General features: G+C 40.2%; 1 protein-coding gene across 3 annotated transcripts in view; it reads left to right on the forward strand.

Annotated features, from left to right (window-relative positions):
* Nucleotides 1-7,706, forward strand: part of LOC121514859 (MAM domain-containing glycosylphosphatidylinositol anchor protein 1) — a 412,064-nt gene extending 404,358 nt beyond the window's left edge. For 2 of the 3 annotated variants that reach the window (XR_005992331.1, XR_005992333.1), the window contains exon 20: nucleotides 5,234-7,706. The gene's annotated coding sequence lies outside the window, so the exon portion shown is untranslated. The remainder of the gene's footprint in view (nucleotides 1-5,233) is intronic. The other variant, XR_005992332.1, reaches the window with a different exon arrangement.
* Nucleotides 7,707-15,780: the final 8,074 nt, after the last annotated feature.

Raw genomic sequence — 15,780 nt, forward strand, 5'->3', positions numbered from 1 at the left:
AAATAAGTGATTGCATAAAAAAAATCCCTCCCTTTGAAGGGACTGAACTAATTCAACAGAGGTCCAGTCAGTTGTTGCTTGTAGTCTCACAATTAGTGAAATGTGGATCACCTGAGTGTGGTGAACTTGTCTCAAGTGATTGTAGTATATAGAGACCTGTGTCTGGAAGGACCAGTCACAGGCTAATCAGTATTCCAGGCTACCATTACACCATGAAGACAGAAGAACACTCCAAGCAAATCAGAGAAAAGGTTATAAAAAATATAAGTCAGGGGATAAATACAAACATTTTTCAGGCACCGATCATCCCTCAGAGTTCAGTCAAATCCACCATGAAGAAATGGCAGAAATATGACACATAAATTGCCTAGATCGGGCCGTCCTCACAAACTGAGTGACCGTGCAAGAAGGAGACAAGAGAAAGAGGCCACCAAAACACTATGACCACTCTGCAGGAGAAACTGCATACAGTAATTGTTGATGGGTTCTTCACGAGTCAAAGCTTCATGGGTGAGAGGCAAAAGGAGAGTCCATGGTCCATGGGAGAAAGTTCTTTGGTGCTGAGTTTGGCAGAAACCAAACACTGCACATCTCTACAAACACAACATCCCCAATGTGAAGCACAGTGGTGGCAGCATCATGCTGTGGAGATGCTTCTCAGCAGCCGGCCCTGGAAGGCTTGTAAAGGCTGTGGCAAAATATAGGAAAATCCTGGAGGACAATATTATTAAATCTACAAAAGAATTGCAGCTTGGGAAAATATTTATTTCTGAGTGAGACAATGACCTGAAGCATACAGTGAACGCTACACAGAAATGGTTAAAAGACAAAAAGGTAAATGTTCTGGAGTGGCCAAGTCAAAGCCCAAGACCTCAATACAACAGAAAAAATTGTGGCTGGACTTGACAGTTTTGAAAAGAAGAATGGAGTAAAATTGCAGTGTCCAGATGTGCAAGCCTGTTTGAAACCTATCTACACAGACTCAGTGCTGTGTTTACAGCAAATACTGACTTGAAGGAGGTGAATGCAGTCACTTGTTTACCTTACTTACTTTTTTTAATTGACTCTACTTTGTAGAATTCTGTCTTGACTTTAAAGAGTGGTTTTCTTTGGAAATTTTTCTTTCTTCAAAAATGAAAGCCAAATTATATTGACCATGATTGATTTATTAAGTCAGTAAAAGGGTAAACATCTAGGGGTGTTCATAGACACTGCAATATAAATTAGATCCAAGTACATTTTGCAAAGATGTATTGGTGGGTAATATGTCTGGAATATGAGTGGGATATATTTATGTAATATGTAAATGGATAATAGCAGAGTATACATTGAATATAAATTCTCTAACAATGAGTCTGTATTTCTACAGCACTTATGAAAGCATGTGCAGTGATTGTCAGTTGTGTCATGACTCTCGCCCCACATATAGAGAGCCCTGTGAGTCTGAATCGTGAGGAAAAAGGGCTCATCAAGAAGTGTCAGAAACTCACACCAACGCGCCAACACTTCCATGTTTGTACATTTAGTGTGAAGTATCCACACAAGCTGATCTCTTTCTCCAAAGTGTTTCACAGCCAAGCCTCATGATGATAGCGCACAAAAACAGCAAGTACCTTGTTACCACTTTATCACCCAACCTTCTTCAGCACTGGCAAACACCTCCCTGTCACTTTGTGTCTCCATCTACGCACATATCAAAGAGGTGTTCACCTCTGCAATGACATGCCATGCTCCTTTATGATCTCACAAACACACTGACTCAATTCAGGAGCACTTACATGGGATACACACCCACAAATGTGACATTTAATGGTCACTCTCTATCCTGCTACCTCATACATATATACAACACTCTCCTACACAGAGCCTTGCTGTGTGTTGGGCAACTGCACCCAGATGGCAGCCACCTGGTGTGTGCTGATGGGCTCCTGTGACGGCTCAGAACAGGATATGGACACACGCGCAGATGGCAACCCACTGAGAGTGGCCAGGAGATGGACATGCTGACTATTGATTTGCTCAGATCAATGACTCACAACCTGGTCATCTGACACTGGGGGAGTTGCACCCACTGAGCTGGCACGCTGGCTTTGCACATTGGCCACACATCAGTGCCTCCATGCAAGGCGCGAGTCAACTAAGTTTTAACCTAAACTGTCATTTCTGCCAACGTTTCTGAAGCCCAGGACAAACAGAGCTGAATAGCTTGAACAATGATCGTTTCATAGTGTTTTTTTCTTTTAAATCAGTCTATGAAAAAAATCCTGAGCAGATGCGATTAAGTTGCTGTGTTATTTTGCTTTGATTTTAGAAGCAACAGCTCTTACAAAAGCAGGTTATAGATATAGAAACTCACTTGTGAACATGAAGGGGAAAAAAGAAAATTAGAAATTCCAACCTACAAAATGCATTATTAGAAATGATTTAGTGGCTATAAAATATCTTAATAACATTTTAACAACATCCATTCAAATGCATTGAAAAGGTGGGGGTGTGTTCAGCCAATTCAGAGCTTTTTATATAAAGGTTGTAAAATAGCTGGTCCTGTGTGACTGGAGATATGCATTGGTGTATCACAGGCACTGGGCCCATTAATTTTCAATCTTTTTCTCTTATTGCTATTTACATAATACCACAGCAGCCTCCACTTTCTGCCCCGCCTTTACTTTTGTTGGGCAAATATTTTGACCAACACCAGCACACATGGACCTGAAAGCATTTTAGCATGTTTTAAACAGAACAGGTGCAAAGGAATGAGCCAGATTCTGTTGCACAGTTATAAAAACATCCTTTTTGCTGCATTTATACCTCAAGTGTTCCAGAATTTTCAGGTTCATGACCTTTCTGGTCCCCCTGTGAGGAATCCTCTTTTTCACTCTGTGTGCTGAAGTGCTAAAGTCACAGTGGGAGAAAATGATGGGGCGGATATGTTAATTTGCAGAGGCAATTAATGCTGAACACCCCGTAAGCCATTTAAGTTTCTTGGCTTATTAATTATGCACTTTGTACATACTAAAATATCCTTCAATGCTGAAAAACTAGCTAATTAGTAACCTCCCCAAAAACTGTAATTTTTCTTCTGAAGATCTTTATATAGGACAAGTAATGCAAAGTGTGTGAAAGCAAGCCAAGTTATCTTTTAACCCTGCCATCATGACTCGCTCGTCCTTCATTCCTACATCTAACCCTCCTTTCATCGCCATATAACCTCCTCTAAAAGCATACACAGGCATTTAAAGAGTTTATTATTAATGCATGGGCACAATGTGCTGTTCAGACTGTCAGCATTAATCAGCAGACTTCCATCCCTCTGCTCAGACCATGAGGCCAGCACACTGCACCTCTTTGTCAGGTGTTGAATTACCTTTCTTCAGCACAGCCTCTAAGATAGACCCGTTGTCACGGTTACCTTTGGAGCATCTCATTATTCATAAAGGTCATTCAGGGATGAAAAGCAGAAAAGGAGGGATGAGGGGAGTGGGCAGAGTACTTTGCAAGAAAAGAGGGTTTGTTGAGTTCAAACTGTCAGCTTGTCTGAGAGAAACAGAAAGTGTTCTCTGTCTAAAGTTACACATCTATCTATCTATCTATCTATCTATCTATCTATCTATCTATCTATCTATCTATCTATCTATCCATCCATCCATCCATCCATCCATCCATCCACTGACCCACCAACTGACCAATCAATAGAGATGTACAAAAGTTGCCCTTTCTTCTTTTTACAGTGTGGGCAAACTACACTCAAGCAATTGCTGAGACAGCTCACACTGTTAAATTTCTTCTTTTTTTTCTGCTTGTTTTAACCTGGTTATGCCACCTACTTGACAGTAGTGTGAATCAACAAATTTTGCTGTCCAGCCCTTAGATTTTCAATTTAAGTTGGCATTACTTCAAACAACAGTTAAATGATTTCCTTCACCCAGCAATCAAACATTGCTTGATAAAACCTTGCAACAGTTATATATACTTGATTATCAAGTAAAGTTAACTTTGTATATTTGAGTCTAGATAGTTATCAGGGTTTACTGTGCACTGGTTAAAAGCAAACACTAGCTTGCTGACATGTTTAGAGCAATAATGCTGCCATGCCAAGTTTAACAGATGATGCTCTCATAATTGTATGGCAGAATTAACTTTAGAGCAGCACTTAAACATGGAATAATGTTATAAAATGGAACCACATCAGGATTAGCTCACTACACAGTCTCCTTCCTGACTTGATTGAGACATCAATAGATAAACACAAGTTATTGACTTGGAAATCTTATTGCTACTTTTAAAAAATACAGACCTGCCACTAAACAAATGCTCTTTTGAAATCATTCAGTTAGAGCCATGCTCAAAGCACACTGAACTGTACAGCTCTCCTAAAATGAGCTACCCTAACTTTTATAACTGACTATAAACTAAATATTTTCAGTGATGGTAAAGTCAGATAACCTGACATGCCAGATGGATGTGTTTTCACACATCCATCTGGGAAAGCTTCAATAGAAAACATTTGAGAAAAGGCAGAGGCTTTGAAAAAAACTCGGAGTGTGATTGGATGACCGTTCTGTCTGTCACATCTCTACGGGCCAATAAGTGCAACAAAACACGTGATGTAGCAGCTAATGAGCTGCGCATGCACAGCAACAAAGGAATAACGCGAAACATGGCGACTGTAGACATGTAAGTACTCGACTTTTGTCGTTTTTGAAAAGAAAACAACTCACTGCTGTTCTTTGTTCTTCTTTTAATGAAGAAGTGTTGTCAAGTTCTGATAAAACTGGTGCTTTAGCAGCATCCATGCTAAGCTCTTCCACCATAATTGCACCAACCTCTTGCAGCTGCTTGTTTACGCCACAACTCTGCCGTGCATGAAAGTACTGCCCCTTGTCGCTGATTGGTCCTGCCACTTTCTAACCGGGCCCAAATGTTTCAGATGGGAGCTTAACATGATGGATTCGCCAGTGAAAAACAAGGAAATGGGCGTATCCATCTGCTTTGCAAGGCTAGAAGTCAGACAACCTCTCCATAAACCAGTGCAGCACCTAACTGAACCTTTCTGTCATATCATTGTCAGTGCCTGGTGACCTTTTCTATTCCATTAACAAGATGTACTATATGTTGTCTCATACTATAACTTCTTACATTTACCACTTGGGCCATCTTAAGTGTTGTAGACTTTTTTGTCATTCCCTAACATTGGCTCATGTTTTCTGTTCCTTCTTCTTTTTTCCACTCTAAGGTCAGGTTAGGTATGGGAGCATGTGCCAATTCAGCTCTTCACCACATCAACCTTGGTCCTATACTGCTCTGGCCTCCTGATGGTCATCCCCCAGGCCTGTGCCAGGCCTATGCCTCATCTCTCCAGGTGTCCTCCCAGGAGTCTCCACTGTCTGGACCAGCTCACCAGGTCCAGGGCACCCAGTTTGCAGTGTGCTGCATCAGGCCTAAGAAAGCGCACCAGGTGCCCGTATAAGGGCAACTTCCCTTCCCATATCAAGCAGACCCTTTTCGTCCCAGCTCTCCTGAGCATGTCAGCATTAGACACATGGTCTTGCCAAGGATACCCAAAGATGTGTCAAAGAGAAGTTGTCACAAAGGAGTCCAGTTGATACCTCTGGCCATCAGTTAATGTCCAGGCCTCTCAGGAGTATAGTAAGACCGAAAGAACTAAAGACCAAAAGACTCTGACTTTAGTCTGCGTGCTCACCTAGCTGGAACGCCCCATTGACTTGCTCAGCAAACTTACTGCCCCATGCGCAAGTCCACGTCTGTGGTTGATCTCGGCCTCACAGTCAGTGGATCAATGGATTACGCCGCCAAGGTAGGTTAACTGCTCTACAACTTCCACGCTCTCACCCTTCACAGAGACAGATTTGATGGCAGCCTCCAAACATCACCAAATGTCTGGATCTTTGTTTTAGCCCAGGAGACGCTCATCCCCAACACTTCACCTCCTCCCTCAGCAAGATAAGAGCCTCTACAAGGACATCTACTTTCTCCGCGAGAATCAAAGCATCAGCAAAGTCTAGATCAGTGTTCTGGACATTTTGAAATGACAGCCCATTATCCAGTCCGTACAGGTACCAAAGAGCGTAGGGGCTAAAATGCACCCCTGCCTCACCTCAGAATCAACTGGGAAGAAGTCAGGGGTTGAGCCACCACACTTCATGGCACTCTGTAGCAGAATAAAGAGAAACCAAATTGGCCAGACTTCTCTTCACATATAGATTTGACTACAGCTAAGTCCTCCAGAGTCTGAGTTTTAAGAGCTGCATCCATAGCAACTGTCTGATCTTCAATGTTAGGGTTCGTTCTCCTTAAAAACAACGTGCTACTGAGAGGTAGCAGACATTTTTATGTAATTCAGTGAGCAATTTTTAATGGAAGTAAGATTCTTTGGCATAAGTATGGCAATCAGACTTTCATTGCCATCTATGGATGTGTCATTGGCAAACACACTTATGGCAAATGGTTCATTACTGGTAGCAACTTCATCAATATTGAACTAACTTGGTCCCATGAATGTTTTAAGCAAAGTCAACATGACTGTGAGTCGACAAGACTGTAATATGCTCACCTAGTATATAAATTGCTTCTTCATTGTTGCTGACCATCTTATAGGTCATTCTATCTCTGGATAGATAGAACACAGCTGCTTGATACTGTAGCTGTTCATGCTCAGAGAGGGCACAGTGATGTAATGGAGGAACATATGAGTGTTTTCCCTTCCTACTAAAAGCACCACAAACATTTCCAAACGCAGGAGATTCTGAAGATGTATCTCTCGCTGTGAGAGGTGGATTTACCCTCCACTAAACCCTTGAGTGGATGTTAATGTGGCGAGAACTGGTATTGTGAAATCAGGGTGTTATGGAGTATTTCTTTAGTACAGGAAATTCATCCACCACAGTCTGTAGTAACAGTGATAAATCCCAGAGATCTGGGACTTTCTCATAGATGACAGTGACAAATACCTACTGCTATTTTTCTTCTTCTTTCCATCCATACTTTTAATCTGGGGCCCATTGTTCTAAATTTACCTCAGAAACTGGAATCTTTGAGAACTGGGTTACTAGTCCACATGGATTTTGTCCAGGTCTACTTTAGAGTCTCAGATAAATCAAATCTGTGTTTGACAAAATAATTGTATCACAGTTAGAGTTAAACAGACAACAATGGAAAACGTCAGTCTCAGTGAAGGACATGAAGTATCTGCTCGGAGAGCAAGTTTGAGGGTAACTTTAGATGGTCACCTTTCCCTATCTCTAAAATCACTGACAGTGGTAAATTATACACTAGCTTATTCAACAATTCAAAATAATCTCAGGTTTAGAAAAGTCAACATTTCTGTTTAAGGTGTGAATGGTATCATTTGGAGCAATGTCATTCCCAGTGCAGGCTATACATACATATATAGAGTACAGCACATTAAGAGCCAAGGTCAGCATTGTTTAGTATGTATGAGAGGTTTCTATTTGGCCCTACTATAATGTTATGAACAGCTATTATGCTAGTGTTTGCATGGACAGCATCTTCTTATTCCACCTTATTTATGAAGGATGTATGAGCTGATAATGTGCTGCTATATCCTCACAAAGATTCTTTTTATTTAACAGCAACCATATGATGGAATGTGACACTCATTTCTGACATTTCAAGCTGTAATTAACTATACTGGTGTGTTTATAATTTTACAACTTTGCGTGCTGTGCAGTTCATTGTGAGTTCATGGAGCAGTCAGCAGCATAGGCTCTTCCAACAAAATTAACAGTTTGAAATTAGAGGTTCAGACTGGTCCTACACTGTAAAACCAAACAAGATGAAAATATTCACATTTTTTGTTTAAACTAATTATGTCCCTGATTTTCCCTTATTTATATCCCATACTTTAATCTTGAACATTTATGCCACTCAGTGTTGGCCAACTTAAGTGACTACAATTGAGAATGACTGAAAGGTGCACACTGAACCAAGAAGTCCTCTTCCATCATGTTTAGTAAATCATCCACTGTGTATTAAGGTTGCTCCCAACAGGTTGGACTTTTTCTATCTGAATCAGTAACTTCACTCATGGTGCAATAATGTCTAATGCCCAAAAGGCATTCTGGGAAAACTCAGCAGATTAAAGGATGATCGTCAGATATTTTTTAAGTCCACACATCTTAATTTTATTCAGTCTCAGTGAGCGACTGAAAGGTGCATTTGATCGACAAAGTGCACGTCCAGAGAGTTCAGTGCATCTTGTGTATGTCATGGTCTCAGATGCACAGAAATGATAAGTACAGTATACTACCCCCACTAAAGCACAAAGCTAGAATAGATTTATGCAAAATATTACCTCAAAAACAACTCAAATACACTTTTTAGAGTGCACCTTACTTGCAAATGGATGTTCATGAAAAGAGTTCTGCCTGTAAAAACAAACAAAAAAGAAAAAAAGAGAAAAATCTCTCTTACCAAGATAAACCAATATAAAGAGTGTTTACAGTATATTTTCTATTAATGTTAGGACCAAACAAAACTTACCTATTTCATTACCATTACACCAGTGGTTATGGTTGAGAAACTCCAAACAGGACAACTAAAAACATGCTGTTGCATATGTTAGATAATGGTTATACATATTTAGTCTTAATTCCAAAAAAGATTGAGGCTTACGCCATGGGGTACAGGTGGCCTAGTGGTTTAGGGCGCGCCCCATGTACCAGGCCTGGGTTCAAATCCGGCCTTTGGCACTTTCCCGCATGTCTCTCCCCAGCTCTCTCATCCATGTTTTCTGATTCTGTACACTGTCCTCTTCTGACAACAAAGGCATAAAAAGCCCAAAAATTAATCTTTAAAAAAAAAGCCTACATCAGACCTGATCATAAAACTGCTAACACCTAAAACATGATTGCATGAACTGCAGCATTAATCCTGTCAAGAACTCATTTCTGTTCTCATAGACCGATTTTATTTTGACACCAATCCTTTGTCCTGCTTAATTTGCCTTTCATTTTTTTCTACATACCAAAGAATATCAGATACTTTCCTTCATAATTACTTAGAATGAAAGAATAAACAGAATGAATGCTAAATGAACTGGTAGCAGTTGGGCAGTGGTCCTTCAATTGTAGCCTTTAGGTCAGGTCTGGTCTACTAGTGCCATCTAACCAGCCCCCAGAGACCCTTGTCATTGTTGGCACACAACTTAATTTGTCAGAATTTTATAAGTTGAATAAAATAATGTAATTGTGATTAAGTTTGTCCACTTTACCTATATCGACTACCTTGCACACCTATACCTTTGCTTCATTTTCTTCTACAGGATTTGAGAATTTTAAATGACTACACTAACTCTACTACTCATTGTTATGTGTGGCCCTGCTCTCTCTGCCTGGCTCTCTGGTCTCTGTTCTCCCTCTGGTTGCAGCACACCTGAGTGCAATCTGCAATCAGAGTGCAGGCTGGATATTTAGAAAAGCAGGGACAGAATGAGGAGGCACACACACGGTCTCTCTGGGCAGCTTTGGGTGAGGAACATTTGCTTCTGCCTCGTACTTTTTTGTAGCCCTCAGGTGTTTTTATGTCCCCATGCATGTTTAAATTGCTGAGTTTACTGTTTTAGTTTAGACTAGGGATTACTAGTGATCCTGTTTTTGGTAGTTCTATTTTCTTTAGGTTAGTTTTGGCTAGGCAGCTTCGAGAGAGATACAGAGTCCTACAGCTCACTGCTGATTTGGCAAGGTTATCTTCCATCTTTGGCTATGTTTGACCAGCATCTTCAGCTGGCTTTGTTTCTTTAAATTTGTTATTACTTAACTGCATTTTTACTTAATTTACAGGAATTTCAAAGTTTTCTTCAATCCTCAGTCTTGACTGGTGTCCCTCTCTAATGTCATAAGGTTTTATCCTGATCATGTTAATGCAGTATAGAGATGCTGTAACACTTATGATGGTAACTGAGGCAACATTAGCATCTACTGTTACTTGTATTTGTGCAGTGGGGGATACTGAACTGCTCTGGCCCTCGTCTTATGGAACTTGAAAGAATTTATGAAAAACAAAGTCACTGAGATATACCAGCCTGGGAAGGGTTACAAAGCCCTTTCTAAAGCTATGGGACATGAGTAAAGCGCTATTATCCATAAATGGAGAAAACTTGTTACAGTGGCAAACCTTCCAAGGAGTCATCATTCTACCAGAATTACTTCAAGTGTGCATCCATGACTCATCCAGGTTTTGGAACATGAGTGAACCACAGTGAGCCCCATTATCCACAAATGGGGAAAACTTGTAACAGTGGTGAACCTTCCCAGGAGTGGCCGGCCTACCAAAGTTACTCTAAGAGCACATCTAAGTCACATCCAGGAGGTCACAAAAGAACCTAGAACATGAAAGTCTGGGCTGCTTTGCTGCTACAGGACCTGAACCACTTGCCATAAATAATCTGAGTAGAAAATCCTGAAGGAGAACGTCCGGCCATTAGTTTGTGACCTCAAGCTCAAGCACACTTGAGTTATGCAGCAGGATAATGATCAGAAACACACCCACAAGTCCACCTCTGAATAGCTTAAAACAAAAAAATAAAGGTTTTGGAGTAGCCAAAGTCCAGGCTTTAACTGACCTTAAGGAAGGAAAACCTTCCAGTGTGGGGGAATTGAAACAATTCTGCAAAGAGTGAGCCAAAATTTCTCTACAATGATGGGAAAGACTCATTGCCAGTTATGACAAACACTTGTTTGCCAAGGGTTGCACAACCAGTTATTAAGTTTAGGGGGCAATTATCGTTTCACAAAGACCCAAGTAGGTTTGGAGGGTTTGTTTCCCTGAATAAATAAAATCATCATTTAAAAACTGCTGGGTTATCTTTGTCCTATATTCAGATTTCTTTGATGTTCTGAAACATTTGAGTGTGATAAATATGCAAAAACAAAAGAGAGTATAAAATGAAACACTTCCTGTTTGTTTTCTGGTTCTGTTATCTATAATGCATGCTTCTGTACCTCTTTTCTTTATTGTCTCTTCTTGTTAGACTCAGAGGATAAACTTATATCATATTTGAACATTAAAATATCTGTGAATCCTTCCCATGCCAGTATTATAACCCAGAAACAAACATTTATTTTGGCAGTTGGTACAAGTGTACAGACTTTCCAACAGAATCTTTCTTCCATGGTCCACCTACCACATCCTAATGTTACAGAAGAATCAAAACTGACTTCCTTATGTTGCTGTGGGAGTTTTTTGTCTGGTGCCCTCTCCATTGGTCCAAAAGGTCATGGGGTCCTGTTTACTTACGTGAGGATCCATAATGCATGGTTTGTATCGTTTACTTGAGGGACTCCCTGTGCCACTCATCACTGGGCACTCTGTGTGTGACAGCAAGGCCAAAGGATAGAGGAGATAACCAAGTGTAAGGTCAGTGCATGGGATAACTCTATGCATACATATAAGTGTACACACACCCCTACACCCACACATGCAGCCCTGTGAGCTTACAGGAGTGTAGACACTTCAGGGATAAATATGAGAATCTCCCTCATGTTTGGTTTCATGCTCTGATAGCAAACTAGTTTCCTTGTGAGAATGACCTTAGACCCCAGGGCTTTAAGTATGAGTGGGATGCCTTCCTCATAAGTGTCTAAAATATTAAGCAGCAGGTTAAATACAAACATTACTTATCTTGTTCTTATCTATATTGTAAACAAAGTGTGCTCAGCATACACAACAGCAAGTGTATGAAAAATAAGGTAATCCTTGGACCATTGTCAAATGATAGTTACCATAACGCATGACGTTAGGTTGTAATAGAAGGGCATAAATACCAAAGGGGTCAGGTGAATGTCCAAGCGGTCATATGGGTAGTTCAGGGGTTGCCTCAGCATGTAACCTGGACATGCAGGTCTAAGACCTTCTCTTGGATGGGATTAAATCCATGCTTGTCTGTGTGTTGATGTGCCCATGCATGCATGCGTGTTATTATGTGTGTGCTGGCTGCATGTGTGCATTTGTCAGGAGACCCTGGCACCTGCTGATGAAGAAATCAAGTCTGAAAGTCCTCCTGCAGTCACAAGCTGCCCTTCTACCCTGGGAGTCTGTCTCACCAGTCTGTCATATTGGCTGGTGGTCAGAGTCTGATTAGAAATATGCTTTTTTTTTTTTTTTTTTTTTTTTTTTGTTCGTCTGTGTTTGTGTGTCTCCGGTGAGGTCATTCACACTTCAGTCCCAGTTCCAGAAGCTCTGCTTGTTTTCTTTTTAAATTCATATTTGTAAGACCAGCAATCACTCAGCTGACACAGTAAGACATAGCAGTGTGACAGAGAGCCTTGTAAATGTATTTGAACATTGCACAACACTGCAAGCCAAAAATATGGGAAAGTTGTTTGTCTAATTACTAGTCAAATATATCTAATTACTCTTATTATTAGCCTTTTAACTTACTAGTCCAGATACACATTTTATTTCAAGTTATGAGAGCCTGCTAAAGGCCTTAATTGCCTGTAATACATAAAAATATCTGCAAATGCAGCAAACAATCTGACTTAAGTGCCATGAAATGAAAAGAGAGACCAATGTTTGCTCATCACATTTCCCTCAGTAAACATGCTTGCTAAACTTGAGACAATTTAGGACTTTTTTGCATGTGATATCGTGAAAGATGTTCATCAGGTCAGCAGATTTTTGCCTTTTACTAAGTCCAGTAAAAATATGACAAGAAATTAGTCAAATGTAGCTCTAGTTGAAGATCAGGCAGTAAGGATTTATTCTGCATGCTGGTTTAACAGTTCATTCTCAAACTGTGTTGTATGCACTCCTACACGTATGCAACACTCATTTTCATGTAATTATTAGCTGTTCACATTACCTGGTCACAGTTATTCAATCAGTCACTCCACTCCCTCATTATTACCCTTACATATTACTGCTGACATTTTTAAATATGTACATGACTCTAAACCTCCCCATCAATGCCAAGTGTTTGTCTCATCAGCCACAGATAACACCATGAGCTATTACCCAGACAACCTCAATCCTAACAGTGTGATCAGCTTTCCCATCACATTGTCCTTAGATGACATCATCCAACATCTCCCCAATGTATGAGTGCACCAAGTCACACAAATCAATATGACATTAAAATGATAAGATTAAAAAATGTCTTGCATGCCTTTATTTCATTTCAGAAAATGAGGGAATACTTTATTTTTTATGGAAATATATTGAACCATTTTATGGATCTTTGAATATGGAGTCCCTTAAAGAGCCAGTTGTACTTTCCTATATGTAAACATTAATTGGGAACAGCTGTTTACTTGATTTTATCTGCTCAGATATCTGTTGGCTGCAGTGTAGACTGACCTCTCAGAATAGCTACTTGCATCCCTTTAGCCTAATCTTCCTTTACAGCTTATTTGTTTACATGGGGAAATTTTTTTGGACATGCCAATTATGAAATACAAAATATGAACAAAAGTATTTGGCCATCTGACCATTACACTAGCAAGGACTGTAATAGCATTGTATTCAAATATATGTCTAGTTTCCCCCCTTTTACAGCTAAAACAGCCTCCAATCTTCTTGAAAGACTTTCCATAAGATTTGGGAGTGTTTCTGTGGGAATCTGTGTCCATTCATTCTGTACAGCATTTATGAAGTAAGGCACTGATGATGGAAGAGAAGGCCTGGCTTGTGATGCTCCAGTTCATCCCAAAGATGCTCCATGGGGTTGAGGTCAGGGATCTGTGTGGGTCAGTCAACTCATCAAACCATGTCTTTAGTGTACTTGCTTTGTGCACTGAGGCACAGTCATGTTGGAATAGAAAAGTGTCTTTCGAAACGGTTGCCACAAAGTTGGAAGCATAGCATTATCCAAAATGTCTTGTTATGCTGAACCATTAAGATGGTCCTTCACTGGAGATAAGCCTAGCCCAAACCCTGAAAAACAGCCCCATACCATTACCCCTCCTCCACCAAACTTCACAGTTGGCACAATACAGTCACGCAGGTAATGTTCTTTCAGAATCCATCAAACCCAGACTCACCCAGACTGACAAACAGTGAAGCGTGTTTTGTCACGCCACAGAACATTTTTCCACAGCTCCACAGTCCAGTGTCGACGTGCTTTACACCACTCTGATGCTTGGATTTGGAGTTGATGATTTGAGGCTTGCATTCCATCAAGCAGAGTGTCGGTGACATTTATGCACAATCCACCTTAGCAGTCGTTGACCCCACTCTGTGATTTCATGAGGCTCTGGATGAAGTTGCTGTTTTTCATAAATGCTTCCACTTTCTAATATCATTTACAGATCACTGATGAATATCCAGCAGGGAGGAAATTTCATGAACCTTCTTATTGCAAAGGTGTCATCCACCCCAGAACCCCACTTCGAGTACCTGAGCTTTTCAGAATGACCCATTTTGTAACACAAATGTTCGCAAATGGAGACTGCATGGCTAGGTGCTTGATTTGATACACCTGTGGCAACAGATCTGATTCAAATACATGAATTCAGTAATCAACATTCACATATTTAATACTTACAGAATCCTAGTAGGTGAAAACATAAAAGGCATCTAATTATATTTTTGACAAAAGATCTTGACACAAGACGTTTAGATCTTACAGTACAGTTGGACTCATTAATCAAGAGTATAGTTAGTTTATTCAGGCCGAGGAGTCAAACGCTTCCGTTTAATTGTGATCAGCTGATCTCACGCAAGCCCTCTTCAGCTGACGGCTAGCTGATTCACTCGAAGCACACTATTAGCTAATAGCACCCATGCTGCCATATTTAAAATGCTCTGTCCTGGTTACACTTTGCTGCTCCCTCTACAAGCTGCTTTTTGCCACCCTCCTCCACCCCAGCTTCTCCTTTATGCTATATCTCACTTAATCAGTATCATTCAGTTGTCAGTGATGCCTGCTCTGTTTTTTCTCCTTAGAGGTGCAGGAAAGGCAGTAACATGTGCTGTTACTGCTTGATGTTTTCCACATAGGCTCGTGGAAGGGCAGGGGGATCCCAGAACAGCAACATCAGTTAAGAGAAAAGGAAAAAAAAATGTCACTGCAAATCATATGTTTCTCACAAAGTGGTCCTGATGGAAATGTAAAAAGCTGCATGGACTTAATCAGTCACCATGTGCCTAAAGCTCTAATGAGATTAACCAAAGACTGTGTTAGTTTCAGTAAAAGTGCTGTTGCCATGGTACAAATAATGACTCCATGTAAATTTTGATCAGCCTATTTACAGAAATTCTTGATCTCAATGAGGTTCTCCTGGATAAATCAATCTAAAAAAAATAAAAGCAATACAGCCAAAGAGGTGGAGCGCACCTACAACGCACCCACCTGCAAGTTAACCCAACCACATACTTAATTATGCATATTTATGCAAAAGTCTGTGCCTTAGTTTAATCAAAACAGATGAGCTATTTAAAAATAAAATTCCCTAATGCACAATTTTACCAATAAAGAAACAGGCAAGTGAAGCAAGCTGTTTTCCTTTTTTTTTTTTTTTTTTTTATCAGATTTGGCATTCATGTCAATTCCTGCTATTTTAAATTGGCATTTTATATGAGATTATAATATGGTGTCAACAAGGATTCCCCTGCTTCTGCAGCAAACCTCAAGTGGACACCGTAGTTTTTGCACTACTACACTGGCTTCAATTTTTAACACCATATGTTGCAGCTTGAATTAAACACAAGAGAAGACTAACAGTAAATCTGTTTCTCTCCTACCTGACTGTGATATAAAAGCATGATTATACTTATTCACAATGAAAAGTAAGTATATATTTA

The sequence above is a fragment of the Cheilinus undulatus genome, linkage group 1 (assembly GCF_018320785.1).
Source record: "Cheilinus undulatus linkage group 1, ASM1832078v1, whole genome shotgun sequence".
NCBI classification, from domain to species: Eukaryota; Metazoa; Chordata; class Actinopteri; order Labriformes; family Labridae; genus Cheilinus; species Cheilinus undulatus.